This window comes from Protopterus annectens, chromosome 11.part0 (assembly GCF_019279795.1).
Source record: "Protopterus annectens isolate FY-2018-M chromosome 11.part0, PAN1.0, whole genome shotgun sequence".
In the NCBI taxonomy this organism is placed as follows: Eukaryota; Metazoa; Chordata; order Ceratodontiformes; family Protopteridae; genus Protopterus; species Protopterus annectens.
In genome coordinates, this window is record NC_056745.1 from 146,290,749 (window position 1) to 146,318,115 (window position 27,367).

Consider the following 27,367-nt stretch of genomic DNA (forward strand, 5'->3'; position numbering starts at 1 on the left):
ATTCTTAGTTTATCCAACAGATAGGAATGAGGACAGACTAGGGGATGAAGTAATCTTTATATGACACCAGACCACTATGGGTTTGTGAATTGTATATAAACATTTATTGAGCATAATCCTTGCATATCACAGTCTGGCTCAACAGTAAAGGGAGTTGTCCATTTATGCCTATTTGAGCACAATTTCTACACCTGGACTGAAGTTATATTCCTAAGTGTTTTGGAATCTGCTTATGCATGTACTTGTTTTAATGTGCCAATAAACACGTGATGGCATTCAGCTGTAGAAAGAAATATAATCATTGATCATATGACCTGATTTTTTGCAACACTTTAGTAAAACAAAACATCAACAGCTTTTAATTTCCTCACCTCTAAAGGAAAATTATGGTGAATGTTACAAGAGTTACTGTACTATTGCTGTACCAGATTCCTGATGTTTGCTTAATCATATTATGATGTACTGAGAACAAACCTTCATCTTGATTCTCACACAAGTGAGATATTCCCCCGGATTCTCTAAAGTTTGCACAATGTGCAAGATCGGTGCAGGAGCTCAAGCAGGCAATATGTCTGCCGTGTGATCCAGGAACAGCCTGCAGGGGCGTGCACAACCACTCCTGCACTAATCCTGCACGGATGAAGCCCTTGTATGCAAATCACCCCATTTGCAACAGAAATATATGCAAATGAGGTGATTTTGCAATACAGGAAGTTTGCAACCGTCCATGCAGGACTAGTGCTATCTGCAGAAATGTACTTGGTTAGTAACCGAGTACATTTCTGCAAAATCCAAAACGGAGCTGTGACAGCTCCAAATAAAGGCTGCATATCATGTATTAAGCATGCCAATGGCCAGGTATAAGGCCATTGGCATTGCAAACATAAAAAAAATACAAAAATCAACTTTTATTTTTTTAGCCGATCTTGGCTGTTTAAGCGTAGGGCAGGGGCACGCAAATGCGATCTGGGGGAAAATAACAAAATTAACCTAAATTAAGCATCCTAACTAAAATCAGTATTTTGCCATGCAAGTCAATGGCAGGCAGAAGACAACATAGCCACTGAGTAGTGGTTGCTAAGGGGGGAGGCTCAGTGTGAGACATGTAACTATGCATTAGCGGGTAATCCTATGCAAATGAGAGGAGTGATAGTGAATCCCAGTTTTCCCCAGCATGTGAGTCAGGTCCCAACAGTGTAAGAGTAGGAATAGCCTCGTGCAAGCCTAGGAGTTAGGTGACATCATGGGGGCGTGTCAGGCATACTCTAAGCGGATTGGAGCCCTGTGGCTCGGGTTTGCTCCCAGCCTAGCACAGCTAAGCTAGGGTGTGTGTCTAAATCTGCACACCGGGTTTTACAGGAAGAAAAAAGAAGTTAAACCAGGAAATAGCAGCACTGTGCACATTTGAGCACTCTGTTTGTGCAGTGCACCCCTGGTTTTAAACAAGAAGGCAATGGGAAGGGAAAACAGCAGTAGGAAGGTAATCAAGGAGAACTAGCTTAGCCGGCAGGTGAAATTTATCAGAATCAGCCAGTTACACAGGCAGCAGACCAGACCAGCCCAGAACACTATTATAAACTAAGCAAACGACTTCCCCTCTGTTTTTTTCCCACACTCTACACCACCGGTGTAAACAAGTGGGGAATGTATAACACTCACAACAGCAAAATGATAGGGGCTGCAATAGCTATCATATAACAACTTGTGGAAGAGGCTGAGGGTGGTGAGGATGTGAATGCTGTCGACCAACCCACAGTGAGGAAACGGAGAAGAGTCTACAGACCCAGGGTAACCTACCAGGGGCTACATGAGCTGGAGATAGAAGAGAGCTATAGGGTGGACAGGGACCTCCTACAGCAAATTGTTGAGCTGTGCCGGCCATGCTTCACACACAGAACTAACAGAGGGGAACCCATCCCAGTGGATACCAACGTATGTGTAGGCCCACAAATACTAGCTACAGGTACCTTCCAAAGGCCAACTGGGGATATGATGGAGATTTCACAGACATCAGCATCCAGGGTATTACACCAGTTCCTGGATGCCATGTCAGCACATGTCACTGAGCACGTATATTTCCCCAACACCCATGAGGCGTTGGCCAGCAATATGCAACCATTTCACCAAATAGCAAAATACCCTGAGGTAGTGGATGCTATAGACTGCACGCACATATGCATCAAAGCACCAGCTGGTGAGTAGGGTAGGGTCTATATCAACTGCAAGGGCTTTCCCCCCATCAACTGCCAGGTCGTGTGCGATGCCCAGGGCATAATAATGAATGTGTGTGCTGGTTGCTGTAGAAGCTATCACGATTCCCACATCTGGCATCTGACACAGCTGTACAAGAGATTTGCCAGTGGAGACATCCCTGGCGGTTACCTAGTGGGAGATGCTGGATGCGCACTGGAGCTGTGGCTGATGACACCCATCAGAAATGCACACACACCCGAACAAGAACTCCATAATGAGGCACACGCACAGACCAGAATTATAGTAAAGCGTGTGTTTGGGATGCTCAATTCACGGTTCCGGTGCCTGGGTACATCTGGTGGAGCCTTGCAGTACTCACCAGCTACATGTACCCAAATTGTCCTTGTATGTGCCATGCTACACAAAATGATCCTGCGGAAACAGCTGCAGCAGAAACAGCATGGGGCAGTGCCACACAGCCCCCCCCCCACCATTGCCAAGGCCTGCACAGGCACAGGGTGACTTGGAGGAGGAACAACCTGAGCCTGCCCCAGTAGGCAGAAGGATGCATGCCCAGTATGCCCTGGCCTTGGCAAAGATACAATGCATAGCACATACACTGGCACAGGAGGAACCCAGGGAATAACACCTCTCTGTGACTCTCACATACAGTAAAAGGGATGCCAAACTTTAAACTACCTGTGCTTAACCATGTGTAGGGAGTGTACTATGTGCATCCGACACAGGCAGCCCTGCAGCACCACCCTCAATACTGGGACACCCACAAGGTAAGTAACTCACACATGCCAGTCAGGGGGCTTCACATACACAACAACAGTCACAGTCAATAGGACAGGTGTAGACAAAAACAAACAAACGCTGTGCTATGGCCTCTGAATGAGGCCTATGGGTAACCTCCCCCCCAGGCTAAAACAGACAGACTACAGCAAGTCAGCAGTGGGTTGCCAGTTTTGAAGTGTAGGAAGTCAGAAACTAATATGTAGGTAATTAAAAGCTTAGATCTGTAGTACACTGGTATGCATCTAGTCAGCACGATAGGTAAGACTACAGAATGAAATGGAGTACCCGACATACGAGTACAGTCCTAGCAAATGTGTACAAGTGTCAGGTGTGCCCCCCTCATCCTATGTAGAAATGTAGTCACAGTCAGGTGTGCCCCCCAATCCTGTGTAGAAATGTAGAAATAGTCAGGTGTACCCCCCATCCTACGTAGAAATGTAGTCACAGTCAGGTGTGCCCCCCCAATCCTGTGTAGAAATGTAGAAATAGTCAGGTGTGCCCCCCCCATCCTACATAGAAATGTAGTCACAGTCAGGTGTGCCCCCCCCCAATCCTGTGTAGAAATAGTCAGGTGTGCCCACCCCCATCCTACGTAGAAATGTAGTAACAGTCAGGTGTGCCCCCCAGATCCTGTGTAGGAATGTAGGAATAGTCAGGTGTGCCCCCCAATCCTATGCAGAAATGTAGTAATAGTCAATGCCAAATGATCGACGGATACCCTGCAGAGACAGCATGCTACCTGTAGGTGTACAACACAAAAGTCAGCACTGCAGTACAAACTACCTGGACTTGATCCACACATTCAGTACAAACGGGCATACTGGGCATGCCCACACACACAGAGAAATGAAAGCAATGTCAGTCAACAACATACTGAAAGGTCATACTGGGCATGCTCACACACTTAAACACATGAAGGCCATATCTGCAAACACCAGTGGACCAGACATATCTGGCAGCCGCAGATGTTGGTGTAGACACTCCTCAGTATGTACCACCCATGCTTTGCAAACACAGTGGATAGGAATACAGGCATATATGTAAGGACAAAACACTATAATAAGCCAAAGGTAGATGTACACAGATGTGTAGAAGAGGGTGACTGTGACAAGGAGCCATCCAGGCCTGTCCCACCTAGTACACAACCAAAGGGCCACAACCACACAAGGGTCAGATGTCACTCACTGCAGATACTAGCCACCGGTATCTGTCAGCATTACAGAATATGTGGTGTACATGCCAGCTGTGCAACATGACTGTACAAGAAAGTAGTCATCTAGCAGCTGTATACACATACGTGTGAAATATGACCCAGGTTGTGCCCACATGTGGCATGTCAACCCCTAGATGAATGGGTTATGGCCCATGCACGCACACTGCCCTACCCATGGCCCCACTATGACAAGCATGCTGAGGTCCTCCACTGTGAAATACACCCTTGGGAGAGTTTCAGCCCAGTAATCTCCATGGCGCATCCCATAACTGCGTACTGCTGTAGTCTGATAAAATAGTTAGGTAGGAGTTCTAACCCCAACCTTGGCAACTGTTTGTGTCTCTGTCTGCGTAGAGAGCAATGCTTTTTAGGGTGGTCACACACCATACAATTGAAATGTTCTACATTGGTAAGGTTGTTGATGTCATCCACCTAGAAATACACCTCTGGGAAGGTTGTAGCCCAGTGATTTCTGTGGCACATCCCATACCTGGGTACTGCTGTAGTGTGATAAAATAGTTAGGAAGGAGTTCTAACCCCAGCCTTGGCAACTGGGTAGGTGTGTGTGTTTGTCTGTGTAGAGAACAATTCTTTTTAGGGTAGTCACACTCCCTACAATTGAAATGCTCAACTTTGGCAAGGCTGCTGATGTCATCCACCTAGAAATACACCTCTGGGAAGGTTGCAGCCTAGTAACCTCCGTAGCACGTCCTATAACTGTGTACTGCTGTAGTATGAAAAAGTAGTTAGGTAGGTGTTCTAATCCCAGACATGGCAAGTGTGTGTGTGTGTGTGTGTGTGTGTGTGTGTGTGTGTGTGTGTATGACTCTGTCTGTGTAGAGAGCAATGCTTTAAGGGCAGTCACACTCCCTACAATTCAAATGCTCAACTTTGGCAAGGCTACTGATGTCATCCACCTAGAAATACACCTCTGGGAAGAGTAAAGCCCAGTAATCTCCATAGTACATAGTATATAGTATATAACTGTGTACTGGTGTGGTGTGATTTAGGAACCCCTGGTAGGGTTATATTCCCACCCAGGGCAGTTTGGGATGTTTTATGTGTCTTTCAATGTCTGTGTAGGGAGCAATGCATTATAGGCTAGTCACACTCAGTACAATTCAAATGCTCTACTTTGGCAATCCTGCTGATGTCATTCATTGTGAAATACACCTTTGGGGAAGGAGCTCTCCTGTAATCCTTGTGGTGTGTCGTATAACAGCTCCATGCTGTAGTGTGATATAGATCTCTGTTAGGGGTTCTATACCCACACATGTTGGTTGTGGATGTTTTGTGTGTGTGTCACTGTCTGTGTAGGCAGCAATGCATTTTAGCCTAGCCACACTGACTACAATTTGAATGTCCTACTTTGGCAATCCTACTGATGTCATCCAATGTGATATACACCTTTGGGGAAGGAGTACTCCCGTAATCTCTGTGGCATGTACTATAACTGCATAGTGCTGTAGTGTAATAAACTAGTTAGGTAGAAGTTCTTCTCCCAGACATGACAGGTGTGTGTGTGTGTGGGGGGGCACCTGGGCCCAATGTAGAGTGGGTTTTGCAAATTTCTTATAAGGTGGCCCTAGTAAATATCTCAATATCCACCATACAAGGATAACAGATGTGAAATAGCCGAGTGGTTGGGGTGCAAATACATACCCATACATGTGACAACAAGGCCAGGCAATCACAGTTAGCAACCCCAGTATTACCCAGAGCAGTCTCAACCCATGTCTCATACATGCACACACACTCACACACACACACACACACACACACACACACACACACACACACACACACACACACACACACACACACACACACATGCCTAGGCAACAGCCAATATGTGGGTAGTACACTGCATATTGGCCACTGATAGTAACTATGGAGTGATTGCAGTGGGCTCGAGAGGGCATGGCACCTTGTCCATCTGTCCAATAGGCACGTACTTGCAGACAGTGCACCCTCCCCATGTTCCCCACTGGACACCTGCAACATCTGTGGTGCCATCACATTTGACCCACAAAGGACATACCATGCCTGAAAACATGCCCTGTATGGACAGATGCCACTGACACCAGGGAATGCTGTTAGCATGCTATCAATGTAGGTGCAGGGTAAACCTGCTGTCCATTACCAGTTCCCGCCACAGGTGGCCAAGACTGGCACATCTGATAATAATCTGTGTACACAACTTGGGCCCGCCACCCCAAGTACAGTTCCATATGTCACTGTACATGCATGTGGGAGGTGTGCACATCCCAGACACCGTCCATGTCATGTACTAAGGAACACATACATGGCAAGTGATGCACAGTATTGGCTACATGCAATAGTCACCCAGGTGACTGGATGGCGGTTACAATACCTACCTGTGTGGGCAAATGCAGAAACTACAGCCCTGAACCACAATGCAGACCATTGTCATGTGGCCTGATGCCAAGGTATACCCATCACTTAGCCTTGTATAGCCATCTGGCACAGTCAACCACCACACACCTGTGCAGAAATGCACCCATGCATGTCAGTACTGGCACCCTGTGTGTTTGTGTGCATGTTGTATGATGCATATGATCACATCCACACTCACTACAAACCCCATTGGCATACTGAAGCATGCTGTCTGATGTCAGACATCTCCCCATACCCTTTGCCCATATAACCTCAGTATGGCCCATGTGGTGCATGTGATACCTGCACAGTAATGTGTTGTGGCAATCTCACTAGTGATGAGTTGTAATCCTGGCCCTGCCAAGTGTTTCAATGTGTGTGCATCCCTGTGAGAGTGTGGCTGTGTTGATGCTGGCACCTGTTCATGTGGACAAGCACGTGTACTTCACCTACCGTATAGCTAACATATCCCTGTTGCAGATGTCACTCACCATCACATATATGTTCTGAGGGCTCCACAGCAGGTAACCTATGTGGTGCATCCAATAACTGCATAGAACTATGATAGCATTACATACTCATCAGGAGTTTGATACCCTGTGCTGGTAGGTGTGTGACACAAACATGCTTAAGTTTTTCTCTCCCACTCCTCCCTGACTTGTCTTTGCCTCTGTCTGCCTCTCTCACTCCCTCACTGGTGGATGTGGAGACCTACACCTGCTTTGCTTAGGCAGCAGCATGTGTATTTTAGGTAATGCTCATGATCAACTGATGGCCTCTGCACAAATTGCAGCCCTCCCCTAGCTGATTGCATGTGGAACAGCTGTGATAACATTCCCATAGCCAATTGCTTGGAAACATACTCCAATATCTAGGAACATCATGTTGGCGTTGGGCCTTTTTATTCACTGTGAGCAGGAACTCGTCTGTTGTTTGGCAAACAGCATCTCAGATGTATTGGGGATTTACCTCTGACAACATACACTGTGGAAATAGGCCAACACACAGGAGGGGGATGTGCCTGACCTGACTACAGACTATAAGTGCTGCTATACTGCATTCGGAGTAATGTTGGTTTAACAGGGTGTGTATGGATATGGCTGTCCTACATGTATTAATACCTGCCACGTCAGTTCTATGTTTATGAGGACTCACCATCTGTAGGGTCATCTGCAGACTGGGCAGTGTGTGGTGTCTTTGCTTTCATGTGTTACCCAGTGAGCATGTATCTGTGAACTGCTGAAGGTAGTGTGAGGATTGCAGTCTGTAGATGGTGAAAGCCGTGGCAGTTACTGACTTCATATACCTTATAGGACATATGTTGCAACAAACCCTGTTACAACAGTAAATGTATGATGCTATCACAGCAACATGTCAATATTGGCCCTGTGTATGTGCTTTCAGCCACAACTCAGTCAACCTTTGTATGTCATGCATTAAGAGGTGCATATGTGCTCTACACCATAATTAATGTCATCATATCTGATAACAAGCCAGTGAGATATCAGACTGCTATACTTGTTATGTACAGTAGGGGTTATATTTGATGACATAACCTGGACATTCTGTGGTTGTTTGTACAGTACTTAGGAGGTCTGTGTACTTATGGTAAATGTAGACAGGTTGTGTATTGTTAATATGTACCTTGGCCTGTGTACAGACTGTGGTAGATGTCATCATCCTAAGTCCCGTCCTATCTGATGTTACATGCTGCTCCACTGTTTGTTACAGTATTGACTTACATGTTTGTAGGGCCATACACACACATGTCCCCTACCACAGATGGGCATCAGACCACACTGTGTAGCGGCCCAGTATATGTAAGGTTAGTGTGTGAGTGGCACATATGAGGATGGTGTTAAACAGACAGTCCATATACTGTAATATTATGCTAGCTTACCATATGTGGTTGTGGCTGTGTTCACATTGGTTGTAGTTATGCACTTTCACACATGTGTATCTTACCCTGTGCTGTAACATGCCTGTATTGCCTGTTATATATGCAGGTACATGTGCATTCCCCCATAGGAGATGTAGGCCAGTGTTGAGTCAGTCTGCCTGTAGCCTGCACAATGCTTTGTTACATGCCTAGTAGCTTAGTGTACTTACCCAGTGAGGTGTCATGTCCAGATACTTGACAGATGTACTGCTGACGGGCCTCCCTTAACAGTCATGTATGTCAGACAGAGCGGTGGGATGCTGTACAGATGTACGTCAATATGTAGTGGGTAGTATGTGTCTATGGCACCTCTGTACCAGCAGTTGTTATGTGTCAGGACAGACAGGGGTGTGTGAATGCATAACCTATGGGGGCGAATGTATACCAATCGTCATGTGTTATACCCATCTACATGGCTGCTAATAGCCGTATTGTCAGGCTTAGTCCACATGTTCTGAACTAAGGGGTTCTGTGTAAACCTCAGGACTATACAGAGTGTGTTAGAATGTCCACATCTATTGGCCAATATCTCTGCTGTAGTCCACAGGAGCATTACATGCTTGCAGCGGTACTGTACTATGATGTCCTTAGGATGTCTGTCAGTAGCCAATGGCGCACATGTGAAAAGCAGATGTGACCTCCCACACACACCATGTCTGTGAAGACAATCCCTATTACAGTAGCAATAGTCTGCTAATATACCTGCTATACATGCCTGACATCCCCTTGCACTATGAAGGTGGGACTATAGGGGCTGAGGTAGGGCTACACCCATTGTTCAGGACATATGGTGAGTATATATGTACATATGATTATCCAGATATCTATATAGATAATTACACATGTACATATCGACATATAAAGATGGGTGTGTATATGTACATAGATATGCATATACACACCCAGATATATACATATACAGAGCAGTATATGTCTACACATATACAGATAGAGATACATATGCACATACACATATACCACGTTGTCATGCCTGCCAGCAGTCCACTGCTGTTGTATCCACCACACATACGGTGGAGCTGGGGCCATATATGTGTAGGCTTCACCTACACAATACATGTGTGGCCATATGCACTCCAGAGGCCAGCGTATGTAACAGTGGTATATGGCCCTGTATTATTGAGTCTAGGAGGGGGGGGTGCACCGTACATAACATAGGATGTTACAAAATGTGGGGGTATCAGGGGTGAGCTGCCTTAAGGTATCGGATGTACAGTACCATACATGTCACCTATCTTGACATTACTTACATAAAGTGGGTTACTGCAAGCCTACTGCCTCCTGCCATACAGACTGTTCTATTTGCCAGTGTGCCTGTGATGGTGTCAGTTATGCCTTGTTATGTAACAGTTACATCCCATTTGGTCAAGTGAAGTCTTTACCACCTAGTGATTGTGTACAGAGTGTAGATAGAGGCTGCTGGACTATACACCTGCATCCCTTACTGTTGATTGTGTGGTATCCTGTGGCCCAGTCTGTCTTTACTATTGTACAATTTGAAGGGCTTGTCCTGGGGAGCAACAGTTGTGGACCTTTCCAGACTACTGTATTAATATAACTGTTTCACAGTTGCATTAATCTGTTGATATGGATGTCAGTGTCTGAACAGCTATATGACATGGCATATAAATCTGTAATAGTACACAAATTAAGGTATTCCATTTCTGCAAACCTGTGTGTGGTGTTTATCCTATGACCTCTCTGTGGGTATATGTTGCAGGCAACGAATGTCATTTGTATGGGTGACTCATCCAGTGTCCAGTTGTTAGGGTGTTAACTGTAGGCATAGTGGCTGTACCATATTGTATGCGCCTACTACATAAGTATCTTACTGTACATATATCTGCATCTGTATGTGTAGTCACATGTTTATCTATCTATATATATATATGTGTATAGCTCTATCTGCATATATGTGTCTGTGTATATGTATCCTGGGGATGTTGATAGCTTCCACATTTTACATTTCCTATGGGAGCCAGACTATACTGCATGATATGTTATCAATAGCAGCCTGACATCATACAGGTGGGATGCAGTACTGTTAAAATCTTTTTCCCATGTTGTGTCAGGTCCTGGTTATGGGATCTGCAACACTTGGTAGTGTATTGCAGGGTGGACGTGTTTGGCTGTGGGGGGAGTATGCCATTTCGTACAAGACATATATTGTTTGGGGCCTCTCAACCCCATTAATGGTGCATGTGGACATATATGTTTCTGTTAATCTACCATTGCTATCTACAGATCTATGGCCATATATACCTATATAGATATATATATATCTGCTTACATATACATAACTATGTCCGTATATACCTACATAGATATATATCTGCGTACATATATGTAACCTGCTGTGTATATGTAGACATATAGGTGTAGACATATATATGTGTTGATGTAGGCATTTGCATGTATATATGTTCATATATATTTATATGGGTCTACTTCATTTGCCCGAACTTCCATTTGCCCAACACCAAATGACCGAAATTTAATTTGACCAACGCTTCATTTGACCGACACTTCATTCGACTGACAAGTATTATTGGCAAGAGAATGGGATATGCCCCCTTCCCCACTGTAGTGTGACCCTGGAGTTAGAATATATAGTTAGGGTGGTGTGGGGGGGGCGCAGCCCCCCACAATGGGGGGTGTGGGGGCGAAGCCCCCACTTAATTTCATATTATAGTGTTTAGTTTTGCTTTAATATTGCTTAGTAAAACAAAAGTAAGCGGGGGGGCTTTGCCCCCACACCCCCCTAATTATATATTCTAACTCCAGGGCTGCACTACAGTGGGGAAGGGGACATATCCCATTTTCTTGCCAATAATACTTGTCTGTCAAATGAAATGTCGGTCAAATGAAATTTCAGTCAAATGGGGTCGGGCAAATGGGTGTCGGGCAATTGGAAGTTCGGGTAAATGAAGTAGACCCATTTATATATATATATATATATATATATATATATATATATATATATATATTTCTAAATATACTGGGCTGGATGATATGTTTCTGAAAACATCAGATTTTTGTATATCTGGCATGGCTTAGTGGTAAATCACTTTGTCTATGGTGTGCAGGGTCCTGGGTTTGAGTCTTGCAGAGGCTATTTATTTTGCTGCTGGGCAGAACACGGGCCGTTGGATACAGAGTGATTAAGGCACTTTAAAGTAGTTGTAAGAGGGTTTGCGCAGAGGTAAGCACTGCTAACTTCCAGTTACAGTTTCTTATACTCAGTTAGCTTCTAAATTGCTTAACATGTGTAGGCATTGCTTACCCCTGTGCAGACAGGGTTAAACCCACTTACTGCTGCTTAAAAGGTCTTACTGCTGCTTATCCCCATGCTAATTTCTTTAAAAGAAAAGAAAAAGGGATTGATATGAAAGTGGTGAAAAAAGGGGCACAAAGAGGGAAAGACAGTAGGGAAAATAGCTAGGGATTTGCAGGAAGGGTGTAGGGAAGGCCCATAGCTGCCCATTTCTTCTACAGCAACAGCTGTGCATATACACTGAATTTGGAGGTAGATTTGGACACTCAAACCTCTGGGAGAGGGGTGAGGACAGCAATAATAAGTTGTGATGCCAATTAGACCAGATTACATGTGTCCAGTGGACATGTGTGTGAAATAAACAGCTATGTATGGGGCCTGATTTTTTTGTGGGAACAGATTGCCCTTTTTCTTTTTTTTTAGGTGAGAGTGGGATGTTGGGAAGGGGTAGTAGGTGTATTTGGGGAGGTAATTTGGGTAGGTTAACAGACAAGACACACAAGACGCATACAAGGGTGATATATAACACATGTGGGGGGTAAAGACCTTGATGGGGAGGGGTGTTGGGATATCGGAAGCCCACAAGCCCCCTAGTGGTAACAGTGGGACTGAGGTCCCCACCCATGGGCAGTCACCACTGCACCTTCACAGCCCTGAAGGTGGCTGTGCTGGGTATTGAGCCACAGAGCCAGGCTGACTCTCTAATCATGACATGCGGCCCTTGAGCTGGCGTAGAAGATCACCGAACTGCTCATTGATTGCTCTATGCACCACGACCCCGACCTGGCAATGGGTGAAAGGTGCCTGTCCGCACCCATTCCCAGGGGGTGGCCAACCCCATCCCCTGAGGTAGTTCCACCCGAAGGTGGTGCAGGACCAATGGACAGGGAGGTCCAGGGTTGGGCCCCAGACATGCTGGTGTCCGGTGCCTCCACCAGCTGAGGTGGGACAGATGGGTCCACTGGGACTGGCCTTCCCAAGCATGCTATAGTGTTTAGGTTTCAACATCATATATGGGTTTGTAATAGTCAACACATTCCAGGGTTAGGTATAACAACATGCATAAATATTCCCATTAACCCAGACACCAGATACGGAACAGTTGCATAGCAAACAAAACACATGCATATATGGGACCACAGTGGTAATAAGAACAGCATGCAGGTACATTGATGGCACCATGCCAACAATGTTGGAATAATTCAATATGGCGCATGCATGGGAACCATTAAAATATTTATCAAACAATTGGACATTATCAGAGTCAGTACATACCAATTGGGGTGGGTATGTTGATTATTGTTGGAGATAAGGTGGGGGGGAGAAAGATGTCAATTAACAAGTAGTATATTCCTCTACTCCATATTACTTTCCTAGTCAGTGCTGTTATCTGTACCTTACAAATCTTACTACACTACCCTATAGACTTATATTAAACACTGATATGGCTGTCGACATCTTTACACGTGAACTGGTTTTACCTGCAGTGTACACTTCTTATCTGGTATACCTGTGGAGGGAATGTTTGTTAACACTGACTAACTGTTTGTACACATACGCCCAGATTCCGGGTTGATGTTTTGCACTATGCTATCCAACTCTTTCTGCACAGACTCTGGCCATGTGTTGACCACATGCTGGTGTGCCTGGACATATCTAGAATATTGTCCTCTTCCACCTTTAGTGACCTGACACACACATATACATGCTTTCCTACACAGTTATATTATGTAGCACAGTGTGGGTGACAGTGACCAGTGATACTTTATTATTCAGAGAAACTGCAACACTCACAATCCCCTACAATACCAGGGTGGACGGTACCAGTACAGGTTATATCGGTCTGTATTTTTCAGCACAGTGTTCATATCCAAAGTACCTGTGGGAGCAATGTTTGTTAGCACTACCTGACTGTTGCCACACAAGGTTCCAGATTACACATTAGTATTATGCACATACATCTCACTCTGTTTCTGTACACACTCTGGTCACAGCTTGACAACATGGGAGTGTAGATAGGACATACTTGAAATATTACTCTCCTAACAGTTTTGGGGGTTGTTACAGTGACAGGTGTGTTCTCATGAAGGTTGACAATCACTTGTATTCCCTGTTTGCTGGCTGCACATCTGGGATCATCCCACAGACGTACCAGGGGGACAGGCAGCAGATATGGGCACATATACTGGACATTATGGCCTCCTGTGTACAGTTGTGGGGTATGAAACTGTATGCAGTCTAATTTCATTCCCAGGATTCAGACCATGGCTGTGTCTGCTACAACTTAAACACTGTCCATCACAGTTGTATCTGCTATATTGATATTGCTGTATATCTCCAATCTGCTTTCTGTCTTATTAATCCCCTGTGCTTATGCATTCTGACCTTGTATAACAACACTCTTATATAGATTTCCTAGACAGTTATATGCTGTAGGACAGTGTGGGTGACAGTGATGTGTAATACCTCATTATTCAGAGCAACTGCATATCATTCTTGTATTTCTGGGCACAATGTTGGTATCTGACAGACCTGTGGGAGGAATGTTTATTACCACTACCTGAATGTTCCCACACCAGGTTTCACATTACTATTACGCACATACATCTCACTATGTTACTGTACATACTCTGACCACAGCTTAACAAGCTGGGGTGTAAATGGGACATACGTGGCTTCTTAGTCACATAAGGTATTGGGGAGTTGCTAGTGTGCCGGGTTTGTTGTCATAGATGTGTGTCAATCAGTTGTATGTCCTGTTTGCTGCCTATATGTCTGGGATCATCCCACTGATTTCCCAGGGGGACAGGTTGATATGCAATAGATATGGGCCACTTTAATAGACATTCTGGACATATCTGTACAGTTGTGGGGTATGATTCTGTATGCAGACTACTACCACTGGCAGGATTTGAACCATGGCTTTGTGTGCTAAAACAAACAACAGTTCACATCTCAGTTGCATGTGCTATTTGGTTTTTGTTGTCTGCATTTTCCCTGTTTACTGTCTATGTGTCTCTCAGTTGTACTAAATGGCCTTTGGGGATTACAGCTGTCATATAAAGGCATTCCTACGCATTCAATTTATGGTGCATGGTGTGGGTAACAGTGCTTAATACTACAGTACTATTACATGATTGCATATCTATATTACCATATGATACCAGAATATACACATGCAGTCTACCAGTTAGACTTGTTTTGTCAGGATATTACACTTTTATTGCTGCACAAACAATATGAGACTCTTCCTGCCGTATTCTCTAGTGTATGCAGTACTTGCCTTGAACAATGCAGGTTTTATACCAGCGATTAATTTACTACTATTTTTATTTTTACTTTCTATGACAGTAAAAGCATGACTATTACTGACCTGCCTCGCATCGCAACCATGCCAGGCGGCAGATGTGGGCATCCTGGTTCACGGCCTGCTCTGTTGCAGCTGTGGGGGACATAAGTGGAATATTTAACCATAACTATCCATGATATACCTGAGCTGGCACTTATTACACACATACCGGGGTGATACTTACACATGTCTGGTACATCCCCTGATGCTCTAGCCTCTTGGAGCCACTCCTCCAAGAGGTCCCCCTTCCATCACTTCAGGTCAACATAGTGGTGCCTGACCTACTCACCACCTTGGGGTATGCCAGTGGCACTGGTAAGGTCATGGGCGAGATGGTCCCAGGCCTCCTCCTTATATTGGGAGCCCTGGTACTGGCCCTGCAGCAGTCTCTGTGCATGGTCTTTAACTAGGAGTCCTGCCATGACCTTAGACTCCTGGATGTACCACTGCTGCACCCAGAAGCACACTCCTTCTCCCCTTACTGCCATAGTGCCTGCAAGGGGAAGCTACAACCAGTTATGAGATGTATTCTCGCCTCTTGGGTTTAGGTAGGGCTGATTTCCTGCACTTTTTCCATGATTGGCCGGTTTTGAAAAGGGTAAGCTATGGGCAAACTTGCTTACCTAAGGTTGGCATTGTTTAAAGGGAATACCACCAGGCACAAACAGTTAGCTGGTCTACACATTGCTCACACCTCCTAAGCTGGCCTGTGCAATGCTTAGCATTGCTTACATTAGACATTCATTATAATGCCTTTTTGGTATTGTGTTATTATTCATTACACCTTATATGTATGCCTGGTATCCATGATTAATGTGTACATACACTCTGTGGGGTCCTTGTGTTTTATTAGGGACTTCAACACTCTATTACAATTACACCTCACTTCTGGGCTTACTGCTGTACTCCAGTTCCCATATTTATGTTATGTAGTGGGTTATGGCACTTATGACTGTATACTGATGCCTTTCATAGGTTCAGTTTGGTTATACTATGATGAGGACTTGTTTGCTACTACCTTATTCGTCTGAACTTCTGTGATGGCTTGATGGATAACTACTGAGACTATGGTGTATAGGGTCCTGGATTCAAGATCTGCATGGCTGTTTATTTTGTTGCTGGGCAGAACAAGGGCCATTGGATACAGAGTGATTAAGGCACTTTTGAGCAGTTGTAAGCAGGCTTGCATGAGGGTAAGCACTGCTAACCTGCTGTTACATCTGCTTGCAGAGAGTTAGCTTTAGAATTGCTTAGCCAGTGTAGGCATTGCTTACTGCTGTGCAAACGGGCTTACACCCGCTAATTAGTGCTTACTTATCCTTACTACTGCTTATTTATGCTTAGAGCTGCTTACTAGTGCCTTATTCATTATGATACTGACACCTCACATATGCATTTACTGCAGTACTCCAGTTTATAAATATATGTTATTTAGTGGGTTATGCAACAAAAATATTGGTCATAACATGCTTTGCCATGTAAAATAGAATTTGCTGCAGTGGGACTTTACCCGGGAATACCTGCTCATTAGGCAAATGTTCTACCCACTACACTATTGCTGTGCTGCTTCATTTGCATATATCTTCCTTGTTATCCTCTTCAGCCTTTTAAGCTGCTTTAACTGTAGCTAAACGATGGGCACACCCGCTCACCTACGGTTATCTTCAATCGGATTTTAAACAAAAAAATTGCTTTTCTTCATTTTATTACTATATTCTGTTGCTGTTATACACACGGGAGACTGTTGGTGGGGATATGCGGACACCTGTGAGCAGCCTCGCTCATTGCATACCCCTTTCTACTGTTCTACATTGCAGGGGCATGTTTATTCTGAGAGCTCTGCTCTCAGACACACCCCCTGCACTCTTACACGCTCCATGTAAGCCTAGGAGCTCGGGCAGTGCACCTTATTAATATGCATGGCGCGCTGCTGTCCTGCTCCTAAATGGTAGCTTCTGTGCAGGACTACACTAGTCTTGCATGGAAGTTTAGTAAATCCGGGGGATTATGTTCATTTTTTGAAGACAAGAAAATACATACCTTCATTTCTTTGTTTTCAGTTGATCTGGCACTGACTGTGAAATTTTAGTTGACTTTAAATGTTTAAAAATGTTTTGATAAACCTTTAAAGAATATTTCAACTTCAGACATGCGCTACCTATATTCCAAAGAATTACATCCCATAAAGTTCATAAAGTGCGTAGAAAGTAGAAAAACATTTTATAGCCAGAAGTCAAAAAGGTATCAGATAAAATATTTTATTTGTCGGGGAAATTAAGGACATCTTGTAAGACAGAAAGTAGATAAGGTATGACAGGAAACCTTCAAATGCCTTGCTCTCCCTGTATTTGCAGTTGTGCACTCTAAGTTGGCCATATGTGTGAGTGTGTGCGCACGAGTGTGTGGTATGGAAGAACTACCATGGCAGGTCTAGCCAACCAGTGGTGTAAACCTTAACCTTGGCTCTAGATGATTATGACTGGTGAAGTAACACCCTGACCACATGTGTAAAAATAGGAAAAAGGGGTTGTGGATGGATGATGACCTTGAAAAAAGTAACCCTGATGTCAACAGTATGCCTTCTTCAAGGAACTGAAGTGGTGCCAACTACATTGGTTTTGGGTTGCATCACTTCCACAAAAATAATATCACTTCTGCAAGATAACGTTACCCCCCCCATGTCACTCTTCATGATTAGAGCAGCAGCTGTTAACCCAGTGGTGCACAGCTGGCTACAGTACCGGCATGACTGATTGTAGTGCAGAATGCTGCTAAGATCATTCTCTGGGAGTGGTAGAGACAAAAGTAAATAAGAAAATTCTAGTCAGCCTAATAAAGATGTTAGTATTTTTTGTACATGTAGTCATGTATATCTAAAACTTTAGTGTTGAAATGCTGCCACCATTAGATGAAAGAAAGATTTATCAAGAAAGAAATGTGTACTGTATTGTGAAGTATAAGGGACGGGTTTGATTCCTGTCAGCTACTTCTTGCTTACAGAGTACTGTTACATTGCAGCAATAAACCTTCAGCTTAGTGTGGCTGTATGGTAAAGCAAGTTTCCATATAACATAGCATGTGTCTGCTGCTGATTTACTGATGTGCAGTCAGCTGTCACATGTTTCTAAATACAAGACAAATCAAACAATCAGCAGGGATATGACATGGTTGATCAAAGGCTATTTCAGCAAAGATCATGTGTTTGAAATTATCACAAAAAATAAGTGAATTCCTAAAGAAAAACAAATTTCTACTTTGGACCCGCATTCAAAACTTAACTCTAAAGTTACCACATCTTACAGAAGAGGGTGCAATGATCTCCATTAAATGTCAGTTCAATAAGATGGCATTAGTGAATTGTCATTTGATGAATCTGGTCTTGACTAATGGTATGATGGAACCACGATTTGCCCATGAAACCACAATTACCTGTCAAATTCAGTTTGTTGCTGACAGTTCAGGCACATGCATGCTCACAGCAGTTGTACTTGAGACTTCACAGTTTATGAGAAAACACACTATGTAGGTAAACAACAAAAACAACACTCTTTCAAGATAGCAACCCCACTGCAGTTTGCTGTCTGGGGGCCAGGGTCAGCCTTTCATCAATTGGTGCCCTTGGCAAAAGGTCTCCACAGCGCTCCCATCCTGGTCTACCTAAACCATCCAGATTACTGGAAAAGTGCCCCTGCCAGACCAGCACCCTAGGCGGCCACCTAGTTGGCCTTTGCCTAATACCAACTATGCTGGGGGCTTTGCCACCTACTATCCCTTTATTATTATTAAACAAAGACTGTTGCAAAAGAGTGACCAACCATAAACAGTGAAAACCCATATCACTCTTTCTCTAGGAGAATGCAATCTCAGAGGGCATAAAAAAACACTACAGCACCAATGCATTGTTCCTACATGAAGCAAGCAAAGCACACCTGTACAGGTACTACACTGAGCTGTAAAGCTTGAGCAGCTGTGACAGAAGCAATTTCATACTTGGTAACAGCTCATAAACCTTGGAGACTTTCTCATCAGCAACTGTACTAACCAAGTGATGTGTTCTACCCCCATCCTTTATGCTTCGTACACCTACTCGACAGCTGAGTTTTGTTATCCTCTTACCAGTTTGCCAGTAAACATCACCTGTTTTCACTGTACACAATATGACTGCTTCTCCACAATCCCACCCACCAAATATAAGCCTTTGAAAGAAAAATGCTTACTAAGCACTGATTACCCCAGTGTTTATCTATTACCATATTTACCAACAATAGTCAGCAGCCACCATACCACAGCTCCTGCTTGTGGAGTATCACAATATTTATTTCTAAATGTATTTCCTGGTGTCCTCCAGAGTATTGGCTCACAAAGACCCATTGGTTCACAATGCCCATTCAAGTCACTGTCCAGAGTAGGAAGCATATCCAGAACTACTGCATGCTATGAACATCCAGTGTGCAGAGCATATCTGCAATAATATTGAAGCAAACATCACATACAGCTTGCAGGGGTGTAGCCAGTGACTTCCATTTTGTACTCACAGATGCTTATTGCTACCCGCCCAAATCTACCTGGCATTTAAAAAGTGGTCATATCACTTAAACTGTTGTCCCACTGCACCCAAAACTTAATATGTATGACATTTTCAGCTGCTCAGTCAAAAACCATTAGAGGTATTGTTTTTTGATTTGCAATCCACTCTGTAAGCAAGCTATATACATATTTTTAGAAGCATTACTCAAGGCAATTATAGACATTATATGGCTTAGGTTCATAGGTTCATAGGTTGGTACTAGGCTATCGGCCCTAGGGCCTGTACAAGCCTAGCCATAACAATTCCCTGGCTATTTCTTTCCAGAATATTTATTTCCCTGGTCCCCTGTCTAGCAGGGTGACTGACATGACCCCTGGGGTGAATTTCCTATCTCCCATTCAGTTGTCAAGGTTCCTTTTGAAGAGGGCCAAAGAGAAGCTCAGCTTGACATGTATAGACAGTCTATTTCAGAGTATGGGTAGTCTCTGGGTCAGGAACCTTTCCCTCCAGCATGTTTTGTTCATTGTGATGACCAGGTTTAGATCCCTGGAGCATGTGGCTCTGAGGGATTGGGATTTCGTTAAGTGTAGCATGTCCGACAGCACTGGGTTTGACATGGCCTTGTATGTTAAGCAGAGATCTCCTCTGAGTAGGCGATATGTGACAGAGTATAGCTGACGTTTTTTTAGACAGTCAGCATAGGGCATCTGCTTTAGGCCTGTGATTCTTTTAGTGAGGTATTTCTGTGGCCTTTCCAGTTGTTGCAGATGTCTTGTGAGGTACATACCAAACGGAGCATTGTAGTCTATAATGGGTCTAATGAGGGATGAGTACAATGGGACAATGACCTCCTTTTTCCTGGATGAAAAGCCCTTAGTGATGAGGTGTGCCACATAGAAGGATTTTCTGACTGTTGTGGCTATGTGGTTATCGAAGGTGAGACCACTGTCCACCTGTGTCCCTAAGTCCCTTATCACATTTTATAACATATACCATCATATATTTCTATACATGGAGTTGTGTTACATTAGTTTGTTGAAATGCAGTTTTAGAGCATTTCATCAAAGCCGGTTATTCAAATGCTGCAATGTAAGCTTAGCAGTCTACGTAGATGGGTATTTCGGCACAGTGTGTGTTTTGCTAATAGTGGCAGAGAGTGGTGCAAGGAAATTTGTCATTTTCCATAATGTTGCAAGATTTTGGAAGTGGTGCTGGTGTATTTAAAACCAAGGAGGTGTTGGTGTGTAAGGGACTTGAGCCCCTCCCCCCAACAAAAGTGCTGTCTTTTTGTGTTTTACTTGTTTTTTGGCTGTTCACTGAATTTGTTGGAGCTTTCCACATTTGATCTCCTGCTTATCAATGGTTTGATTCTCAGTGGAAGGTGCCATTGAATAATCATACTAAATCCCTATATAAATACACATGCACACACCTAAATATATATATTATAGGTGGGTGAGTCACAGTTGGCTTGATCCAAGCCCAAACTTCAGCATAAGCCCAGCTCATCTTCATTGTCCGGAAAGACAAAGTTGGGAATGAGACAAGCAGACTTTTTTTAATCTGGACCTGCAGACAGTTTCTTCTCTCTAACTGATCCTTTCTGTGTGTGGTTGGATAAAGCTTTAGTGGGGGTAGCACCACTTGGATGTTAGAGGACAGTTACCCTAAAGCTTCAGTGGGGGTAGCACCACTTGGCTGATAAAGGGCAGTTACTCTAAAGGTTCAGTGGGGGGGGGGTAGCACCACTCAGCTGTTAAAGGACAGTTACCCTATGAAGTGTAGACAAGGCCAGGGGTCTAATTCTAGTGTTTTTCTCTACACCTTTAGCCCATTATAGTCCAGAATTAATCAGTCTGTTTTACACTGCCACTGCAATTTTAGAATGCTTTTTATGTCTGGGTGAACACTATGAAATGAGCTTTAACATAGTACTCCTTCCCGCTATGAAATGAGCTTTAACATAGTACTCCTTCCCGCTATGAAATGAGCTTTAACATAGTACTGCTTCCCGCTATGAAATGAGCTTTAACATAGTACTCCTTCCCACTATGAAATGAGCTTTAACATAGTACTCCTTCCCGCTATGAAATGAGCTTTAACATAGTACTCCTTCCCGCTATGAAATAGCTTTAACAAAGTACTCCTTCCCGCTATGAAATAGCTTTAACATAGTACTCCTTCCCGCTATGAAATAGCTTTAACATAGTACTCCTTCCCGCTATGAAATGAGCTTTAACATAGTACTCCTTCCCGCTATGAAATGAGCTTTAACATAGTACTCCTTCCCGCTATGAAATGAGTTTTAACATAGTACTCCTTCCCGCTATGAAATGAGCTTTAACATAGTACTCCTTCCCGCTATGAAATGAGCTTTAACATAGTACTCCTTCCCGCTATGAAATGAGCTTTAACATAGTACTCCTTCCCGCTATGAAATGAGCTTTAACATAGTACTCCTTCCCGCCATGAAATGAGCTTTAACATAATACTCCTTCCCGCTATGAAATAGCTTTAACATAGTACTCCTTCCTGTTGTTTTCTTTTCAGAATTAATGTCAACCACAATGTTGAGTTTTCTGAATCTGATCTTCTGATCTTCTCTTCAAAAGATGATGTTAAACATGCTGTATTTCACTGTTGCTAACACAGCCCTCAACCCTGCTTGACTGTAACCATGCATTACTACACTGACTTAGAGCTGATGAAATATGATTATTTTTTTTTAGCAAAAAGGCAGGAGCAGATGGTATGCAAGGATGAATTTAGACAAATTTGTCCAAACTGCTGCTGTAGCCATTTATCCCTACTACTGATACAAAGTTATATTCTGTGCTTGGTCTATCATAAACGGGTCTATATTAGAGCATTGAAAGTTTAATGGTTCGAATCACTAAAGGTCGACCTTTAATGATCGAACCATTAAAATTTCGAATGTTCATAAAAAATAAATAAAAAAAAAAGAAAATCTAAAGGGTGTAGGCAGGGGGGCAAGCCCCTCTGCACACCCCCGCTACTTAAATATACCAACTCCAAGACCACACTACATTGAAGTAAACAGAAATCTCCCCTTACAGAGATTTCCGTTTACCCATTCGACATTCTGCACTTTTTCTATTCCCATGTCAACAATGTCGGATTCGACATTGTCGGCTTTCGAGAATATAATAGGTAACCATCACGAACTATAAAAATGTAATCACGGGCACACAATAATGCAAGGGGGCCAACTGCATGCTCCAGTTGTTCTACCTAGAACCAACATATTGAGTAACAGATGCCTGGCAAGATGTTTCAGAAACACCTTCACAACCAAAGTACGCCATTTGTTATTCATGACCCAGTACTTACAGACTCACTTGATAAAGCCCCGATGTTTCTAACAGATTCAGAAATAAATTGTACTCTTTGGAGTACAAAGAGTATGCCTGGCTACACCTTTGACAACTAGTGCATGAACAGGCAATAGCATAACAAAAGAGCACATTGAGTTGAAATGTTATAATATTTTAGTAGTAAACAGTGTATCCAAGTACTGTTTGGGGGCATCAGAACAACCATTTATTTTCATATTTCTTAATTTAGTTATGTATGCTGGTCCATAGATCCTTTTCAGGAATGACGTGACCCAAGATGGCAATGCAGATATTTGCAATAAGAAACAAAGAATAATAATTCCAAATGAAATCAAAAATGAACAGAAGATATGAATACATCTAAAGCAACCAGCATTCTTTTAAGAGAGCAAGCCAGAGATCAAATAAATAATACAATATTGAGTAACACATATGATTGCCAGTGCAGTTATTCATTAACTGGAAGTAGATCAAAGACAAAGGAAATATTTAAAAGTATTAAATAATATGCAGTATTTATTTTTATTTGACATTTGTTAACCAGGGGTGTCTGACTGAGCAGAAAATGCCCTTTTTCAGCAGAGGCCTGGGGAGAAAAGCTCCACACAGAAAAATAATTACAGATGCATTTAGATATTTAGACATGATCAGTATACACACAAATTACAATAGACATGTTTTTACAGTGGTATGCAGTACATCAATAGTTAAAGTGGAGAGAACAAACAAGAAAACATTAATTTAAAAATAAAGGCAATTAATAGATTTGTGTTGTACAGCTGAAATTTTGAACATAGGTAGAATACATACATAGTACACAGGTACAGTACATACATTGTACATTAGCCAGTGTTTGTGAGTAAGAGTCAAAACTATCAAGTACTCTAGGTTTAGTATGTGTACCTAATCTGCTTTCACTATCCTGGGGAGCAGTCATGGCACTGTCAGCTTTGCTTGAAATGTTGCCTAATGAGGTTTTTAAAAGAGGCTATGGACAATGTGTTTTATATGCTGGAGAGAGTTCAATTTTTTAGCCACTGAACTACTGTGTAGTGTGTCTCCAAAGCTATTGTAGCTTTTGGTGACTTCTAGTAGTAGTTTGCTTGATGATCTAAGAGGCCTTTTGGCTGAGAGATGTTGTACTAGGTTTTTGAGGGCAGGACACTTATTGGGGAGGTAATAGATAGAATGACAGAGGCAGAGCTGATTGTAGGTTAGGAGGTTGGGCAGTTCAAGCCAGTGGAGCTGTCTCAAAGCAGTACAGTGATGAGTTCTATATGAGCAATTTGCAGCAAAGTGGTCAATTCTGTTATAGCAGGCTTCCATTTTGTTTAGTTTAGTTTTGTTGAGATTAGTCAGAATGGGAGATGCATAGAGTAGGGTGGATAGAAGCTGGGAGTGAGCAATGGCTGATCTTATGTTGTTGGTAAGAAACGGTGTGATACGGTAGAGTGATCTCAGTTTGGCATGTACTTTTTTAATAGTTAAGTTGAGATGACTATCAAATTTTAGGTGGGAGTCTATGGTTATTACCAATAGCTTAGCCTGTGCCACTGGAGTGATTGGAGTAGCATTTGTGGAGTAGATAGTGAATTGACTGTTGTCAGTGTTTTTGTTAGAACTGGTTATAATCATAAACTGAGTTTTCTTTGGATTAAGGATAAGTTGCGCTTTGGTAAGGTAGGTTTTAATGTCAGAGAATGCTAGTTGAGTTGTTTGCAGAAGGGTGGGAATATTTTGTGCAGCACATATTAAGGTAGCATCATCTTCATATTGAATGATAGATGCATGCCGTGTGGAGGTATGGAGGTCATTCGTGAAGTCTGTGAACAGTAATGGTCCTGAGATAGAGCCCTGTGGGACTCCTATAGTTATTGGCAGCTGAAGAGAGAGTGATTTTTTTCCATTTCACAGCCTGTTACCTGTCAGTTAAGTAACTTTGGAACCAGGTAAGAGTAGAATTTGACAGGTGATATTGGTTTAGTTTGTTTAGCAGGATTTGGTGTGAGACTGTGTCAAATGCTTTGGACATATCCAAATAAAGAGTTGACACTTGCAGGCCTTCGTTTCTGAGATGGTTTATTGTGTCTCTGAAGCTGAGGTCTGTAGTGGTACTATGGGCAGGTCTGAAACCATGTTGAGTAGGTGACAGGATGTTGTTGTCTAGGAGATATTTTAGCACCTGGTATGGATACATTTTTCTAGGATTTTGGCCAGGGGAGGAGAGTAAAGCAATGGCTCTATAGTTATTAAGTTCAGTGGAGGTCTTGACTTTCTGTATGAGTGTAACATAGGATATTGTCCAGAGTTTGGGCACATAGTTTTCAACAATTGATCTGTTTATTAGAGTGGAGATTGGGATAGCAATAGCATCTGCTGTGAGTTTCAAGAAATAGCTGGGGAGTAGGTCGTCTGCTGTAGATGAGGTTTTTAGTTTGGAGAGCATGCTTTTGATTGAAGTGGTGGAAACTGTTTTGAGGGTAAAGCTTGTATTAGTGTTATTTGTGTTGGGGGGCTAGTGAGGAAGGAACTGTCCTGTGATACTAAGGACAGAAATGAGTTCACAAAGTGGGAGTTAAATTGTGTTTCGATGGGAACTTTAGTGTCAGTGGTGGTTGGTTTGGGGGTAGCCTTTTGGGTGGGTTTTAGTAGCTGGTTTACATTTTTCCAAAATTCTTGGGGGTTGTGTTGGTATTTAGTTTGTAATATTGTGTAATAGAATTTTTTGTCCAGCCTAATGCATTTTTTTGCACAGTTGCACAGTTCTTGGTACCTAGTTAGGTTTTGTGTTTCTTTGTTTTTTTTATAGTAAAGACAGGCAGTGTTGCTGGACTTGAGGATTTGTTTGGTTACTTTACTGAGCCAGGGGTTTGTAGAGGTTCTAACCTTGATTTTGCGCAATGGAGCAACAGTGTCTAGGTGTTGTAGAAATGTTTTGTTAAACATGCTGGGTACTCGAATACAGCCAATAACATGCTACACCAAACTAAAGAGTCCTCTTAAGCAAGAGGGAATGCCAGTACAAGCAGACTTAAAGAGTGAAAAGTATAGGCATAGATGTTCTAGGTACAAATTGCTTAGCTCTTAAAACATTTAGGTTATCAAGAGATGGGTAGAAAGAGGTGCTGAAATCTTGCCGTATCTTGCCCTAGAATCCGTTTCCTGTTTAGTGACATCTGTACTCCTATACATATTTTGTATCCTTCTTGGATTGCTAGCTGCCAACAAGCTGATACATTCGACATCAGGCATGGTGCTATTTGAATGCACTTTTAATACCACAGCAGCACGTTGTGAAACACTTTTTTCACATGTGTGCTTTATTTGAAGATCATGCTTTTATAACAGCGTTGAGGAGGGATTTTGATGGAGGCACTTTTAGTAATTTTGAAGAGCAGTGCGCTGCTACATTCGATAACTGTTTATCTCAATCATTAAGTTAAAGAAATTTTTTTTTCATTTTTATTCCTTGTTCCCTCTTATTATGTTCGATCATTAAGTTAAAGAAAAAAATGTTTTCATTTTTATTCCTTGTTCCCTCTTATTGTGCTAATTAGATGGATGAGAGAAAGTTGCCTCTGCGTGTGACTTTGTTAGTTAGCTAAAGGGTACAATGTTGTTGTTTGTCTTTTCCCGGTTAGGGGTCGCCACAGCGTAACTCCAGTCCGCTAATGATTGGCAGTAGATTTTTTTATGGTGCTGAGTTGCCAACCTGACGCCCAACCTTCAGCGAAGGCACGCCCATTCACGCATGTCATTCGGAGGCCACTCAACCGCGGGGAGGACATGCAGTCTCCACACAGAAGGCACTCCAACCGTGAATCAAACAGGAGAACCTCTTGCTGTGAGGCAACAACGCTACCACTGTACCACCGTGGCTTCTAGCTAAAGAGTACAATACACAACCTTTTTTCTACATCACCATTTAGACTATTTGGTTTACCACAATTAACACTAGCTCTGATTCTGTTGCAGTGGTATATACACATATGCATGTTTTATTTATTTATGCATTTATTTTAGGGGGTGAGAGATCATCAATTTTCGCTTGAATATAAGAAGGAAGTACTGGAACTTAGTGAAAATGTGAAGAAGGTATATAGTTGTATGTATATATTACACCCATAGTGGAAATCATTCTGGGCCACTGCACAAAAAGCGGCCATTGTGATTTTGTAAAAAATAAAAAATAAAGTTAAACTTTATCTGAAATACTTAGCAAATGAATAAGTAAATGGACTGTTAGAATGCTTTCTAGTTATCCTCTGTCGCTATTATATATGATGACCATCTTCAGAC

At 42.8% G+C, this 27,367-nt stretch overlaps 1 protein-coding gene across 12 annotated transcripts in view; it reads left to right on the forward strand.

The window, feature by feature from the left end:
- A4GALT (alpha 1,4-galactosyltransferase (P blood group)) overlaps window positions 1-27,367 on the forward strand; it is a 1,248,973-nt gene that overhangs the window by 703,841 nt on the left and 517,765 nt on the right. The window lies entirely within an intron of this gene.